Raw genomic sequence first — 14,641 nt, 5'->3', positions numbered from 1 at the left:
GAGAATGCAGAAATCATGTAGGGATCACCCCCAATTTCCTTCCCTGCCAGAGTCTCTACAGAATTCTGTTTCTCCACACCCATTCATGTCTTCTTGGATCCCATGTCAGAGAGTGAGGTGTCTGTGATTTGGATTCTATGTCCTCCTGGAATGTGTCCCTTATTCTATCAACCTGACTCTTTTCCGCACTCCACCCCAGCCTCCACACCTTACCTTCATCTTATCTCTTGTAAATGGTGTTTTCAGAGAGTGAGGTGTCTGTGATTTGGATTCTATGTCCTCCTGGAATGTGTCCCTTATTCTATCAACCTGACTCTTTTCCGCACTCCACCCCAGCCTCCACACCTTACCTTCATCTTATCTCTTGTAAATGGTGTTTTCCTTTATCCTATGAAGTATGCTTTCCTGTATAACAATAAAATAAAAGTTCCTTTAAAGGTATACATGGGTGGCACCTGTGTGGCTCAGTCAGTTAAGCCTCTCCCTTCGGCTCAGGCATGATCCCAGGGTCCTGGGATTGAGCCCTGCATTGGGTTCCCTGCTCAGTGTGGAGCCTGCTTTCCTTCTCTCTCTGCCTGCTGCTCCCCCTGCTCATGCTCTTTCTCTCTGTCAAATAGATAAATAAAATATTAAAAAATAATAAAAATAAAGGTATACATGGCTCTAATTATCATCCCATTGCTCTCCTTCTCATGATTCATCTCACTGAACAATTGGGCATCTAGGGGCACCTGGCTGGCTTCATAGTTAAACATCCGACTCTTGATTTCAGCTCAAGTCATGTTCTTGAGGTTGAGATTGAGTCCCTGCATTGGACATGGAATCTGCTTAAGATTTTTTCTCCCTCTCCCTCTGCCTCTCCCCTGTCCCCCTAAGAAGTTAGGCATCTTGCATCTCCTCCTCTCTCTGATACCATCTAGTTTCATTTCTCCCCTTTAGATTGCATTTGCTTTTGCTAAAGTGAACAAGTAATGTCAAATCTAATTGGCAGTTTCTAGTCTTTGCCTTATCACCTCTGTTTGACTTCATGCCTTTGGTCACTCACTCTTAGTGCCTTCACCCTCCTGGGCATCCCCAACAATTGTTACTTCTGATTTTCTGCCAAGATCTCTGAATGCAATTTTTCTTTCTTCTTTATGTATTCCCCTCACTCTGCTCCTTCCATGGAGGGAATGCCACAATGTACCACCCAGATCCCCCCTCAGGAAATAAGGGACTATTCCTCCTATTAGTTGGGCATGCTCCAGAAGTTAGCCATCAGTTGACAGCCCTCTTTGGGCACAGCTTTGATTGCAAATCCCTGCTTCACCTACGGTCACTTCATCAAGAAGAGCCGACAACCAGACACTGGTCAACACTGGGGCATAAAAGTCCCCTAATCCCAAATCTGAAGAATTATTCCAGCTCTCCTGGGTTTGCTGATAAGTCAGCTGGGACTGTATGCTGCTTGGCTTTATCCTTTGTTGAATCAAGCTTCCTTCTACAGGTGTGCACCCCACAAAAACTTCCTAATAAATGCTCATCTCCATCTCAGGGTTGCTTCCTGAGGAACTCAATCTGTAGTACACCAGAAATATTTGACTTAGTCACTAAATCATTTTAATGAATAATATGCAAATTGCTAACCTAGCTGTATCAAAATGAGACTCTGTTGTAGAGTTTTTGCTCTCAAATGCTTTACAATCCAGTGAGAGAAATGTTTAGGAAATGTTAAAAAGAAATAAGATGTCAGAAAAAGTAAAAATCATAATTTTACATGGGAGTGTGTCACTTTAATTGTATTTTAGCCCTCCAATTGCTTTATAATCTATATGACAAAATTAATAAACATACCAAAGGATAACTGAAGCATGTCAGAATGAGTAGTTACAATAACTTTTACAAAGTTATTTTACTGTGCAGGTTATAATGAACTTCCACTGGTGTTGTCTCATTTGATTGTTAAACCATTGCTTGGAAGGAGGTTATTAGCACAAGTTTATGAATGAAATGAAAACATGAACTCTGCAAGTTAAAGTGAACAAGCTGAGACCACACAGCTAGGAAACAGAGCGGAGTATGTGCAGAGCAGGGAGGGAATGAGAAGATCTGCATTTCTACCTTCTTGAGTCATTTGTCTGTTTTCTGCTATGGATCATGTGGCCAGGAACATCATGTGCTACTGAAATACAAGTAGCCTTTGTCTCATCTCTCCTTTGACAGTATAACTATATAAGAAGAGATAAAGGTCCTGAGTCAGTGGTGCTGTTCCTCCTTCAGATCTAAATATCTTGGTACTTATTTCAAGATTTCAGTCCAAGACAAGCTTTGTTTTAACAGTGTTCATTTGTACCACTGCTTATCTCTTCATTAACACTCTCTTCTCCTTTACTCATAATGTTAAGCCAGTATTGTTCTAAAGAACATTTAGATACAGAAATGTTCTGTATCTGCACCGATTAATACAGTAGCCACTAGTCACTGGGGCCATTGAGTACTTAGAATGTGGTTAGTGGACTGAGGAAAAGACTTTTTAATTTCATTCCACTTTAATTGATTTATGTTTACATTTAAGTATCCACATGCGGTTGGTGGCTTCTGTGTTAGAAAATATATAGTCTACAGTCTCTGGTACCAGAGCCTCACTGTTTCTCAAATCTTCCAGTTTCTTTCTCCCATCCTGATTTTCCTGTATGAAGAGGCTTCCATTCTACCCTTTCTCTCCTTATCCCTATCTTTGCCTGTCTGGCCAACACTGCCATGTATAACAGTTCCAAAGGCATAGCACAAACGGGGCTGCTCTGAAGATGGATAGGCTCATGTCACTGCAGTAGAGGCTACTTGGTCTCTAGATAGCCCTTTACTCTCAAATATTGTAAAAATACTTTGAAATTCATCTTGATTTGTTTCCCATGATGTGGAGAGAGAGAGAGAGAGAGAGAGAGAGAGAGAGAAGCTTTTTTTAAAGACTTATCTGGCTTATGTGGATATTTATGTGTGACTGCTTAGTTCACCAGCCCTCCAAATAAATGATTTTACATCTCTGAATCTCTGAATCACATGTTGACTATTCGGCTTAGCAGGGCACCTTCTCATCTGTCAGTATCTAAACTCAAAGTAGCCCTTTGCCTAGTGTTCCTGAGTCCAAATTATTAACTCACTTCTGTGTGTCTTCATGGCTCTCTATTACTTTGCTCATTACAGCCTGAACCATATTATTAGATTTGTGTATCTTTGCATTAATGAATTGTGGATTCTTTAAGGACAGGATCATGCTGCATGCATCTTTGTATCCATCACTGTAAGACAGAATGTTTGGCACAATGTAGGACCTCAATAAATCTTCATAGAAACCATATATCCAATTAGGCTCTGAAAGTCACACGTTCACTGGTCCATCTACTTCCTTTTCCTGAGATTCCACTCTAAGAAAACGGTATTCTGAGATAACAATTCCTTTCACATACTACCTGAATTGCTCTCCTACCAGTGCCAGTGTAGATTCCATTTAAATACATGTGGATCTTCTACAGGTTTGTGGTTTCATGTCAGTAAACTCTTTGACATCAGCAATAGCAACTTCTTTTTACATATGTCTTCTCAGGCAAGGGAAACAAAAGCAAAAATAAACTATTGGGACATCATCAAAATAAAAAGCTTCTGCACAGGGAAGGAAACAGTCAACAAAACTAAAAGGGAGCCTATAAAATAGGAGAAGATATTTGCAAATGATATTATCTGATAAAGGGTTTATATCCGCAATCTATAAGATCCTATAAGACTCAACACCCCCAATATGGATAATCCATTTAAAAATGAGCACAAGGCATGAATAGACATTTCTCCAAAGAAGACATACAGATGGCCAACAGATAAATGAAAATCAGCATTACTGATCATCAGGGCAATACAGATCAAATTACAATGAAATATCAGCCCACATGTATCAGAATGGCTAAAATCAACATCACAAGAAACAGGAGGCATTGGTGAGGAAGTGGAGAAAGGGGAACTGTCTTGCACTGTCAGTGGGAATGCAAACTGTTGTAGCTATTCTGGAAAACACCGTGGAAGTTCCTTCAAAAGTTAAAAATAGAACTCCCCTACAATCTAGCAGTTGTACTACTATTTTGTACTATTAGTACAAAAATACTAATTCAAAGGGATACATGCACCCCAATATTTATAGCAGTATTATCTACAACAGCCAAACTATGGAAACAACCCAGTATCCATTGACTGCTGAATAGATTAAGAAGATGTGGAATATGTACTATTAGCCATAAGAAATAATAAAATCTTGCCATTTGCAACGATATGGATGGAGCTAGAGAGTATTATGCTAAACTCAATAAGTCAGTCAGAGAAAGACAAATACCATGACTTCATTTACATGTGGAATTTAAGAAACAAAACAAAGGAGCAAAGGGGAAAAAAAGAGAGAGGAGGGTGTAAACCAAGAAACAAACTCTTAACTATAGAGAACAAACTGATGGTTGGGGCTAGGGGGGGTTGATTTGGGAGGGGATGGGTTAAAGAAGTGATGGGGATTAAGGAATGCACTTGTGATGAGCACCGAGTGATGTACAGAAGTGTTGAATTACTATATTGTAAACCTAAAACTAATATAACACTGTGTTAACTAACTGGAATTAAAAACTTCAAAAGTAAGTATGGGCCCTAGAACATTTGTTCTTTGATTTATTTATCTCTGTGTATGTGTTATGGTTGTATTTTATTCATTTCTAGGATGTTTGTTACTTATTTCTTTTTATTTCTCACAAATACAACAGAGGAAGCAACATTATCTATCAAACATCTCCAACAGTTGGAAGCATCATTGTATGACTTGACATCATCTTCACAATCTTTATGTATCTCGTCTTGCCTCCACCTCTTCTACTGTATTCATCACTATCCTTAATTATGTCAATAAGACCCATGATGGACTGCCCCAATTTTAAATTCTCAGTCATTTTTATCTCCTGAATGGGGCAGATACATCTAAATTCACAAAGGCTCAGTATATACTTGACAAGTTGTTAAATACAAAATCAAAATGTGCCTTAACACCTACACACATGAACTGCTGCAGCAAATAAGTTTCTGATGAGGAAGTTATTTATCCTATTTGATAATTTCAATTAAATCATTTTATTTTATTTTTAAAAGATCTTATTTATTTGAGAGAGAGAAAGAGATAGTAAGAGAAAAAGCATGAGCATGGAGAAAAAGCATGAGAGAGAAGCAGGCTCCCCACTGAGTAGGGAGCCAGACTCAAGGTGGGTCACTCCCAGGACCCCAGAATCATGACCTGGGCCAAAGGCAAACACTTAGCCAACTGGAACCACTCAGTTGCAAATCATTTTTAAATATGAAATCTGAAATATTCATTTTTCCAATTCTAGCTGCCTTTGTTTGGTAGCATGAAGATGACTCTTGGATCCATTTGATTCATGATACAATGCCATAGTGAATATTTTCCTAGTTGCAAACTTGATTTTTATTCACATTCAGGCTTATCTCATTGTGCATTGTTATTATACCTGTCAACAGAGTATACTTGCAATTATCCCTTTGGAACTTGGGCAAATGTGGTGATTTGCAGGAGTGATACTTGAAATATGGGATGCCTGGGTGGCTCAGCGGTTTAGCACCTGCCTTTGGCCCAGGGCATGATCCTGGAGTCCTAGGATCGAGTCCCACATCAGGCTCCCTGCATGGAGCCTGCTTCTCCCTCTGCCTATGTCTATGCCTCTCTCTCTCTCTCTCTCTCTCTGTGTGTGTGTGTGTGTGTTTCTCATGAATAGATAAGTACAATCTTAAAAAAAAAAGAAAGAAAGAAAGAAAGAAAGAGAAAGAAGTATGGCACGAACCAATTAGCTTGACACCTGGAGAAGCAGATTGGGTTCTGGAGTCCCCCTGTTGGGCCAGGCTTTACCCATTTACCTGCAAGAGAGTTCTTGGGAGTATCCAAGGTGAAATGCCAAGGCAGCCAAAGGAATGAGCTATGGATGACAGTCAGGGTCAGGATAGCTGCTTTTACCAACTGCTATGGAGTAGTTCAATATCTATACATGTCTGCTGAATATATCAGCCTTGGTGATGTGTCTGTTTAGGAGCCAACAGGAAAAAAAAAATAGTTGTTCAGATGTTTAGAATATATGTTAGAAGAGCTAATGCTCATTTACTTCTAAACTTTTTGATTTTCACAATTGCATTTGTCATTAAACAGTTAAAAAGAGCATATGTTCTGCTTGGAGCCGATTTTGCCCTCTTGTTCTGAGAGTGAGTCAATACATTGGCAGGTGAGAAACCAAACACAAAGACTCACCTTTCAGAACTCAGGTAGGAGTTGGAAAGTTTTTTTCTAACTGATCCATGTTCCTAAGTCCAAGTGGTAAATAGGAATGAGCTCAGCATGGGGGACAAGGGAGTAGAAGGAAGAATGTTCCAGGAAGATGGTGCATGATGTGCAAGGCACAGAAGGGAGAAGGATTGTGCCATGCCAAGTTTACGCCCACCTTCAAGCAGGTTCAAAATACTGGAGGGCTGGGATGAAGAATGATCTCAAGTAGGGTTGGTGAGACACAGGGCTAGAAACGTGTACAGGAGCTGGGTATAAAAAGGTCATAATGAGAAAAAAAATGTTCATTCATTCCAATACAACAGGGATGGAAGGCTTTGGAGCAGAGAGGAAGAAATTTGAACATAATGGCAAAGCCTTGAAGTGGGGCTCAAAGATGATGAGCTTCCCATATGGAGAGAGACAGCAATTGCCTCTTTTCATTTGTAAAATCAGAACTTTCCACAACTTTTATTAGCAGAGATTTCCTACAGAAGCTTTTTATAACCACTGAATGGCCTTAGGGAAGTACTGGCGTGAAGCTTTATGGTTGAGTTAAATCCTATTTATTGTTTAAAAAAAAAAAAAAGGAGTCTTTAGGCATGAGGCCAAGATGCTGGAGGCTATTACACAGTCTAAAAAAGATCTATTTGATCACCTCCATCTGAGTCATAACCCAGGCCACTAATGACATGAAAACTCTCTCACAGCATGACTTTGTCCTTCCAGCAGGGCCCAGTCAGAAGCAGCCAGCCCATTGCCCAGTGATCAGAGCTTATTTGCAGCTGGAGGTCTGTGTGTGCAATATTGCACACACAAAGTACAGAGGCCGGTCTCAGGATCAGATTAACATGGAGTTTATCCTTCTCTCTGGCCTCAGGCATTAGCACATCTGATGGTAACTTGGAGATACTGAACCCCACCCCACCCCAGCCCACCCCACCCCACCCCCAAAGGGGAGGAAACATCCCCTGAGGAGGTTAAGTGTAAACCAATTAGCTTCCCAGTGCAAATTCATCAGAAATACCACTTGGTTTCCTAAATGCTAGAAGGGTTGAGCTGTTGTAAAAATCAAGTAATTAGATTAAGAGCTCACTTTTGACTATATGCAAACTTTCATACTGTAATAATTATTTGCTTCAATAGAGTGAAGCAAAGTAAGAGTTAATTAAAATGGTCCTTTCATTAAAGTGCCTAATCAAATTTAGATAACCTTTTTGAAATAATTGTATTATTCACAAATGGGTCAAATATCAGTTCATGGTTTATATGTATGAGATATACTTCATTTTACCAAACAAACCCTTACATATCACTTCTCATATTCTAGAGATATTTTTAAAGAGCCACTCTAATCTTCAGTGGTTAAATAGAGTTTATGTCTGAGCAATCCCTTGGCCTCATCCATCTACCCCTTGCTCTGGCACTGGCTACTTCCTTGGCTATATCCAGAAAGGTCAAGACTTGTGACACTTTTGTCATGCAGTGGAGGAGAAAGAATCTTAAGCAGACTCCACACCCAGCACAGAACCTGACATGGGGCTCAATCTCATGACCCTGAGATCATGACCCCCTGAGCAGAAATCAAGAGTTGGATGCTTAACCCACAGAGCCACCCAGGTGCCCTAAAGAATTATCTCAACAGTGAGAATTTATATAGAAAATATGCTTTAGGCACTCTCTATGTATAGACACTCTTTTAGGCATTAGGAAAAGTTTTTTTTTTAAGATTTATTTATTTATTTATGATAGACATAGAGAGAGAGAGAGGCAGAGACACAGGCAGGGGGAGAAGCAGGCTCCATGCCAGGAGCCCGATGTGGGACTCAATCCTGGGACTCCAGGATCGTGCCCTGGGCCAAAGGCAGGCGCTAAACCATTGAGCTGCCCAGGGATCCCCAGAAAGCAGTTATTAAATACAGACAGGAGGGACACCTGGGTGGCTCAGTGATTGAGCCTTTGACTCAGGGCATGATCCCGGGGTCCTAGGATCGAGTCCCACATCGGGATCCTGCGGAGAGCCTGCTTCTCCCTCTGTCTGAGTCTCTGCCTCTTTCTCTCTCTGTCTCTCATGAATAAATAAATAAAATCTTTAAAAAAATACAGGCAGGAAACCTCCACAATTGTAGAGGTGTATAACAATTGTAGAGGCAATAAACAATTATCAAGGTAGTGATAAGGACTGTTGGGACCCTTCACTATATATACTTTGTGTTCTCTCCAGAACCACAGCCTGAGCCAACAGCTTATATACTGGAGTTGATCCTGGGAACTTAAAGTTAGGGGATGGAGAGAATGTAACAGAGGAGGAAAAGCCAAATATAAGCATATGTAATCAAGTTGATAACCAGTGGACACAAAGGGCTCTATTTTGCCATGTTTTCTGAGAAGGCTATAGAATGTCTTTCAAATTTTCCACTTAAACTTTGAAAGGGAATGTAGGTATACATCAGCTCCTGCTCCCCCGTATTTGAGATATAGCCCCATTATTTGAGGTAGCTCTTTGTCATTCCAGGCTGTACAGAAATAGCAAGATGCTGTCATTGCATTGTGAGTTGAGATTCACATGGAACTGTTCAGTAGAGCCATGGCTGGAAGCAGAGGTTAGGCCAAAATGAGGAGGAAGGGAAAGAGGTCCAGTTTACATTGCTCATACCCATACATCTTTACCTTAAATCAAGGCTTAAAGGTGGTAGCCTGCTCCAATCTCTACAAGTACTTAACAAAAAGATTGGTGGAAGAAGTTCCAGTTTTTGTAGGTGTGAATGGTCCACAGGTTGTCAATGATACTCAACTATTTCTCTTCTCTACTCTCCATTTTACATCCACTTCAGCTGATCTGAATTACTTGTCTGGTAGGGCGAACCAGACCTTCATTCCTGAAACATTTGAGACTTTAGTTTCCTTTCCATTACTTGTTTGTTCCAATTGGTTTGCTCATTACTATACCAGGAATGGAAACAAAACACCCCCATGAAGATTACTAGACATGCTTCTGTCAGCCCCTGTTTTGTAGCAGCAAGCCTCATTCCTCCTGTCATTCTGGGTCAAGATTAACTTCTTTTGTTGTTATTGTTTTGTTTTTGGCAGCTGATCTACCAACCTGAATTCCTTGATATGACCAAGTTCAGTGGAATCTTTGTGTTTTTTTTTAATTTTTATTTATTTATTTATGATAGTCACACACAGAGAGAGAGAGGGGGGCAGAGACATAGGCAGAGGGAGAAGCAGGCTCCATGCACCAGGAGCCCGACGTGGGATTCAATCCAGGGTCTCCAGGATCGCGCCCTGGGTCAAAGGCAGGCGCTAAACCGCTGCGCCACCCAGGGATCCCTCTTTGTGTTTTCTGATGGAAATGTTCTTTCCCTGGGAACTATGGTGGCTAATTAGGAAGATCTTAAGATTTGGGGATAGGAAGCAGTAATTCCTCAGTGCATCAGTGAAAGAATTATTCAGATAAGCAACCTCTACCCCTTGATTCCTAGATTTGTGTAGTCTAGCCTTTAGGGCCAGAGTGCTGGGTATTGGTTATTGGTCTTGTGCTGTGCTGTCTCAGGAAAATAGAACCAACTCCGTAGACTGTTTCTTAATTATCCTTTTATTCTCATCTTAATTATCCTTTTATTATAGGTTAGCTCCTTCTGATTATGTAGTATACAGCAGGACTAGTGGCTTCTATGATCATATGCCCAATATCACCTTTTTTGTCATAAAATGGGTCCCTTACTTTAAGGCAATGTTGTTTGTGATGACTCCAGAGGCAAGTCATCCTGTCCACGTGATTGTTTAGTGACTCCTCTGCAGTGCATGATTTGTGATGAGCACTACCCTGAAACACAGTAATCCACAGGCTCTGTGGCCTCACCAATAACTCCACACAGAACTATCTGCCCTGCCATGGCTAGAATCAGAGGAGAGACTAAAAAATATGTGAAGAGGGTAAAAGAGGCATCTGACACAATGCTGTGTTAAATCACCTATTATTTTACTATCTCGATCCCCGGATGATGAGACCATTTAGGGGAGAGGCTACATCACATTCATCTTGGTGTAGCCAGCATGGTTAACACAGTGTTCGGGATTTAATGAACACTTATGTCGTTTTTATTTTGTAATGTGAAGCATGCATGCAAATGTGCTGAGAGATATTTTTGGTCTGCTCTCTTATGAATAAGGGAGGTAAATAAGGGCTAATAATGAGGAAGCTCCTGTCTAAGTTCCTCTGTCCACTTAGTAGCAAAGGCAGGGGCCGCTCTTCAGTCGCAGCCAAGGCCATGAATCTTCATCGCGCTAAAATCTTCTTGGTGGAGACTGGGCATAGTTTCTAACAACCCAAGACAATCAAAGAGATATTGGTGTATGAGTACAAGGACAAGTTATAAAACTATAAAGGATTATGAATCTAATAAATTCTGATACATAAATCGCATATTCATATTACCTATTTTTTTCATTATAAGATGCAAATCCACAGTCCAGGCCACAGGAGAATATTTGCCCACTGACTATGTGATTTAAAAAATATATATTTCCATAAACTTCATTCTTATTTTTTATCCCTTGATAGAACTTATATTTAAACCAAGTAGGGGTTGGGATTACTAAAGTTGTCCACTGAAATGAAAGAGTTGAGTTGAGGGAGTGTTTCAGAGGGAGGAAGCATGGATTAAGTAAGGATTAAGAACAAAATGTCATTCTGCAAAGCAATCTGACAATTTTTAGTCAAATTAAGTATTCTTATAAAGCATGACCCATAACTATACTTTTAGGTACCTAAGAGGTAGGTACCTAGGTAAAGTCTCAAATAGATTTGTAGACAAATAGAGCATTGTTAGTCTAGTGGTGGGGACTTAGAGAAAATTCAGCATTTCTCACCAGAGAAATGAATATGTTTATTGGTTTGAATACTAACACATTTGTGCTAAGAAAAAACAAAATAATCATGGCTTAAACAAGATAGAATGTATCTCCATGTAACAGACACCTGAATTTCAACTGTCCAAAGTTAATATGGCAACACCATGGTATCTCTAGCAAATATTCTATTATGATTCTCTGCAATTCCAACACATACTCCTGCCTTGTAGTCTAAAATGATTGCTCCAGCTCTAGGCAGGGGAAGATGGGAAAGGAAAAGTGGAGGGTCTACCACTTCTATTTAGAAGCACAATCTAGAAGCCTGGCATATTACTGATGTTTATATGTCATTTTTCAGAACATAAGTCACATGGCCACATCTAGCTTTAAGGGACTGTGTGGAATGTGGTTTCTAACTGGACAGCCAGATTCTCAACTGCCTACTATTACTAAAGGAGGGAGGAATGAATACTGAAGAAGAATTAGCTTTCTCGGGCAGCCCAGGTGGCTCAGCAGTTTAGTGCCACCTTCAGCCCAGGGCCTGATCCTGGAGTCCTGGGATCGAGTCCCATGTCGGGCTCCCTGCATGGAATCTGCTTCTCCCTCTGCCTGTGTCTCTGTCTCTCTCTCTCTCTCTTTCTCTGTGTGTCTCATGAATAAATAAATAAAATCTTAAAAAAAAGAATTAGCTTTCTCTGGTATTGTAAGATTACTTTTGTTTGTTTTTGTATTGTAAGATTATAATAAATATATGTTGTTGAATAAAAAATGGCAGTAGTTATAATCAATGAGCTACATGTGCTCCAGCAACTTTGAAAATTCTTGAAAACAGAATGCTGAGTGAGGAAAAGAGAGAGAGAGAATGAGTGTAGGTTATAGGAGAGTACTTAAATAAATAAGCATAAATATATAAATAATTCTTATAAATAATTATGGAGCCTTGAAAGGACAAACAATAATACTGTGCTAAGAAATAAAAGTTTAGTGAGTCACATGTACACATTCAATCTAGTTCTAGCCATATGGTCTACTGAAAGTTATATAAGTGCCCTAAAGCCATTTTTTCATGATCTGAAAATGGTAATTATAATACTCATCTTGTAAGATGAGCTTATAGACTTACAGCACTTATTATGGTGCTTGACACACAGTAAATTCTCAGTAGAGATTAGCTTTTATTACTATTTATTGTTATTATTGTTGGAGACACTGCATGAAGATTGGATGTGAGATCAGAACTTTATGTACAGTTGGCTTTCGGTAAATATTGGTTAGATGCACAATAAAAGAACAAAGAGTGTGTTTATCACAACTGTTCAAGAAGAATGAGCTGCATATATTCAGTTATATTGATTAAGCATCTCTTATTTGTCAGATCCCTTGGATGGGATGGTGGAGTAAGAACTAGCATGGACCCTACCCAGTGCGAGAGAAAGCAATTAAAAAAAATCTTGCAAACACATGTAAAATTTCAAATGCTATAAATATAGTGAAGGATAGAGATACTCATGTTGGTGTCTATCATTTGATCCACTTGGTTGAGAAAAAGTCTTTCTGCAGAAGTGATGTTTGAATTGATGTAGATTAATTATTACCTAGGAAAAAAGGTAAATGAAAGAGCTTTCAAGGCAGAGGAAACAGCATATGCAAAGGCCCTATGACATACAAAGTTTGGAAAATACAGTGGACTGAAAGAAATACAGTGGGACTGGGGCAGAAAGAAAGGAGATCATGTGATATGAGTTGACATGGGAGAGTGGGTAGAAGCAAAACCATACGTGGGACATCAGCTGTTTAAAGGAGTCTGTCTTTACCTCATAGGAAAGGTTACTGTATTAACTTCCCTGTGCTGTTATAAAAATTATCACAAACTTAGTGGTTTAAGAAACAATTAATTCTTTTATAGTTCTGGAGCTCTGAAGTCCCTAATCTGTTTCACTGAGCTAAAGTCCAGGTGTTGTCCAGTCTGGTTATCCCTGAGGGATCCTGAGTGGAGAATCTGTTTCCTTGCATCTTCATGTTTGGGCCACCTGTATTCCTTGGCTTGTGTCCCTTTATTCATCTACAAAATGCATTATTCCAATCTCTGCTTCTGTCATCACATCACCTTCTGCTCTGACCCTGAACTCTCCTGTATCTTTCTTATATGGACCATCATGATTATATCAGGTCCTAGATAATCCAACATAATCTATTCATCTCAAAATTCTTAATTAATAACATTTTCAAAGTCCTTTCACCACATAAGGCAACATTCACAGCGTCTGATAATTAAGGCAAAGACAATCACTGGGGGCCGTTATTCAGCTCACCACAGAAGCCTTTACATTTGTTTAAGCAGAAAAAAAGGCCTGTTCCAAATTATATCTTTAAAAGATCACCCTAGCTGCCTTGTGAAGGACAAATAGGGGAAAGACCCTGTGTATATTGGTGAACCAGTTGGGAGGCAAATGCAGTGGTTCTGGGAAGGAGAGAAGGAAAATAAGGAGATATGAGCTATAACATCTTAGCTAAAGGAGTCCTCAACTTTTGGGGTTAGTAAGAATCTTAAAGTGAGTACTTTATCAGTGTGGTACTAGGGCTAGGTTATACTAGTTGTCAATAGCTGATGCATGCCCCTAGCCAAACTCCATATTCAGTGGTATGGTAATGGCTTGGAATCAGCCATGATGGAAGTATTTACCTCATGAAAATTAGCAAACACTGTAAGTGAAGACTTCTCCAACTCTCTTACCCTGAGATCCAGTCCACAGACTCTGTGTAACCTGTGAAATGGGCTAAGTGATCTCCCTGTCTTCTCAGGCTTTGCTTCCAGTAACATCAAGCTCAGTCCTCATCTTTCTGTTAACCAATTCTGATCTTTAGACATCTCTTTGTGGAGACAGACAAATGGTACAGAGGCTGACTTTTAGGAATGATCTCTGTCTTCCACTTCAGTAATTTTTATGAGCTTTTGAACAAATAGGCACTATTTTTATAATTGTGGAGTCAACTTTACTTTTTAAATGTTAATTTTAAAAACACATGTGAATGAGGACACAATGGAACCCTTGTTTTATGTGTTGATTGCTAAGCTGTGATCTAATCACTATAAAAACGGATTCTTAGCTCTGATTATGTACAAGGTCATCTCCGTTTTCTGGGGAATTTGTTACAGGACTTGTTCTCTGATTTGTTCAAGAAAGGGGAAGAAAGGAACAAAATGATGAAAATGTAAACAATAAAAAATACTTAAAAGTAATAAGTATTCACACATGAAATTATAGAATATTAAATGTATCATGAGAAAGTTGTAAAAGAAATTTTATCTTGGTATTATACCTGGTTTTGAGACAGTAGGAATTGTCTAAGGGTATGCTCTTTGGAGCAAGATTTCCTGGGTTCAAATCCTAGCACTATCACTTGCTATCTGTGCTCTCTGGAAGTCTTTAATGCCTTAGTTTCTTCATTGTATTTGTG

This window comes from Nyctereutes procyonoides, unplaced genomic scaffold (genome assembly GCF_905146905.1).
Source record: "Nyctereutes procyonoides isolate TBG_1078 unplaced genomic scaffold, NYPRO_anot_genome, whole genome shotgun sequence".
NCBI classification, from domain to species: domain Eukaryota; kingdom Metazoa; phylum Chordata; class Mammalia; order Carnivora; family Canidae; genus Nyctereutes; species Nyctereutes procyonoides.
The sequence above is the reverse complement of the archived record's forward strand: the minus strand, read 5'-3'. Positions refer to the sequence as shown.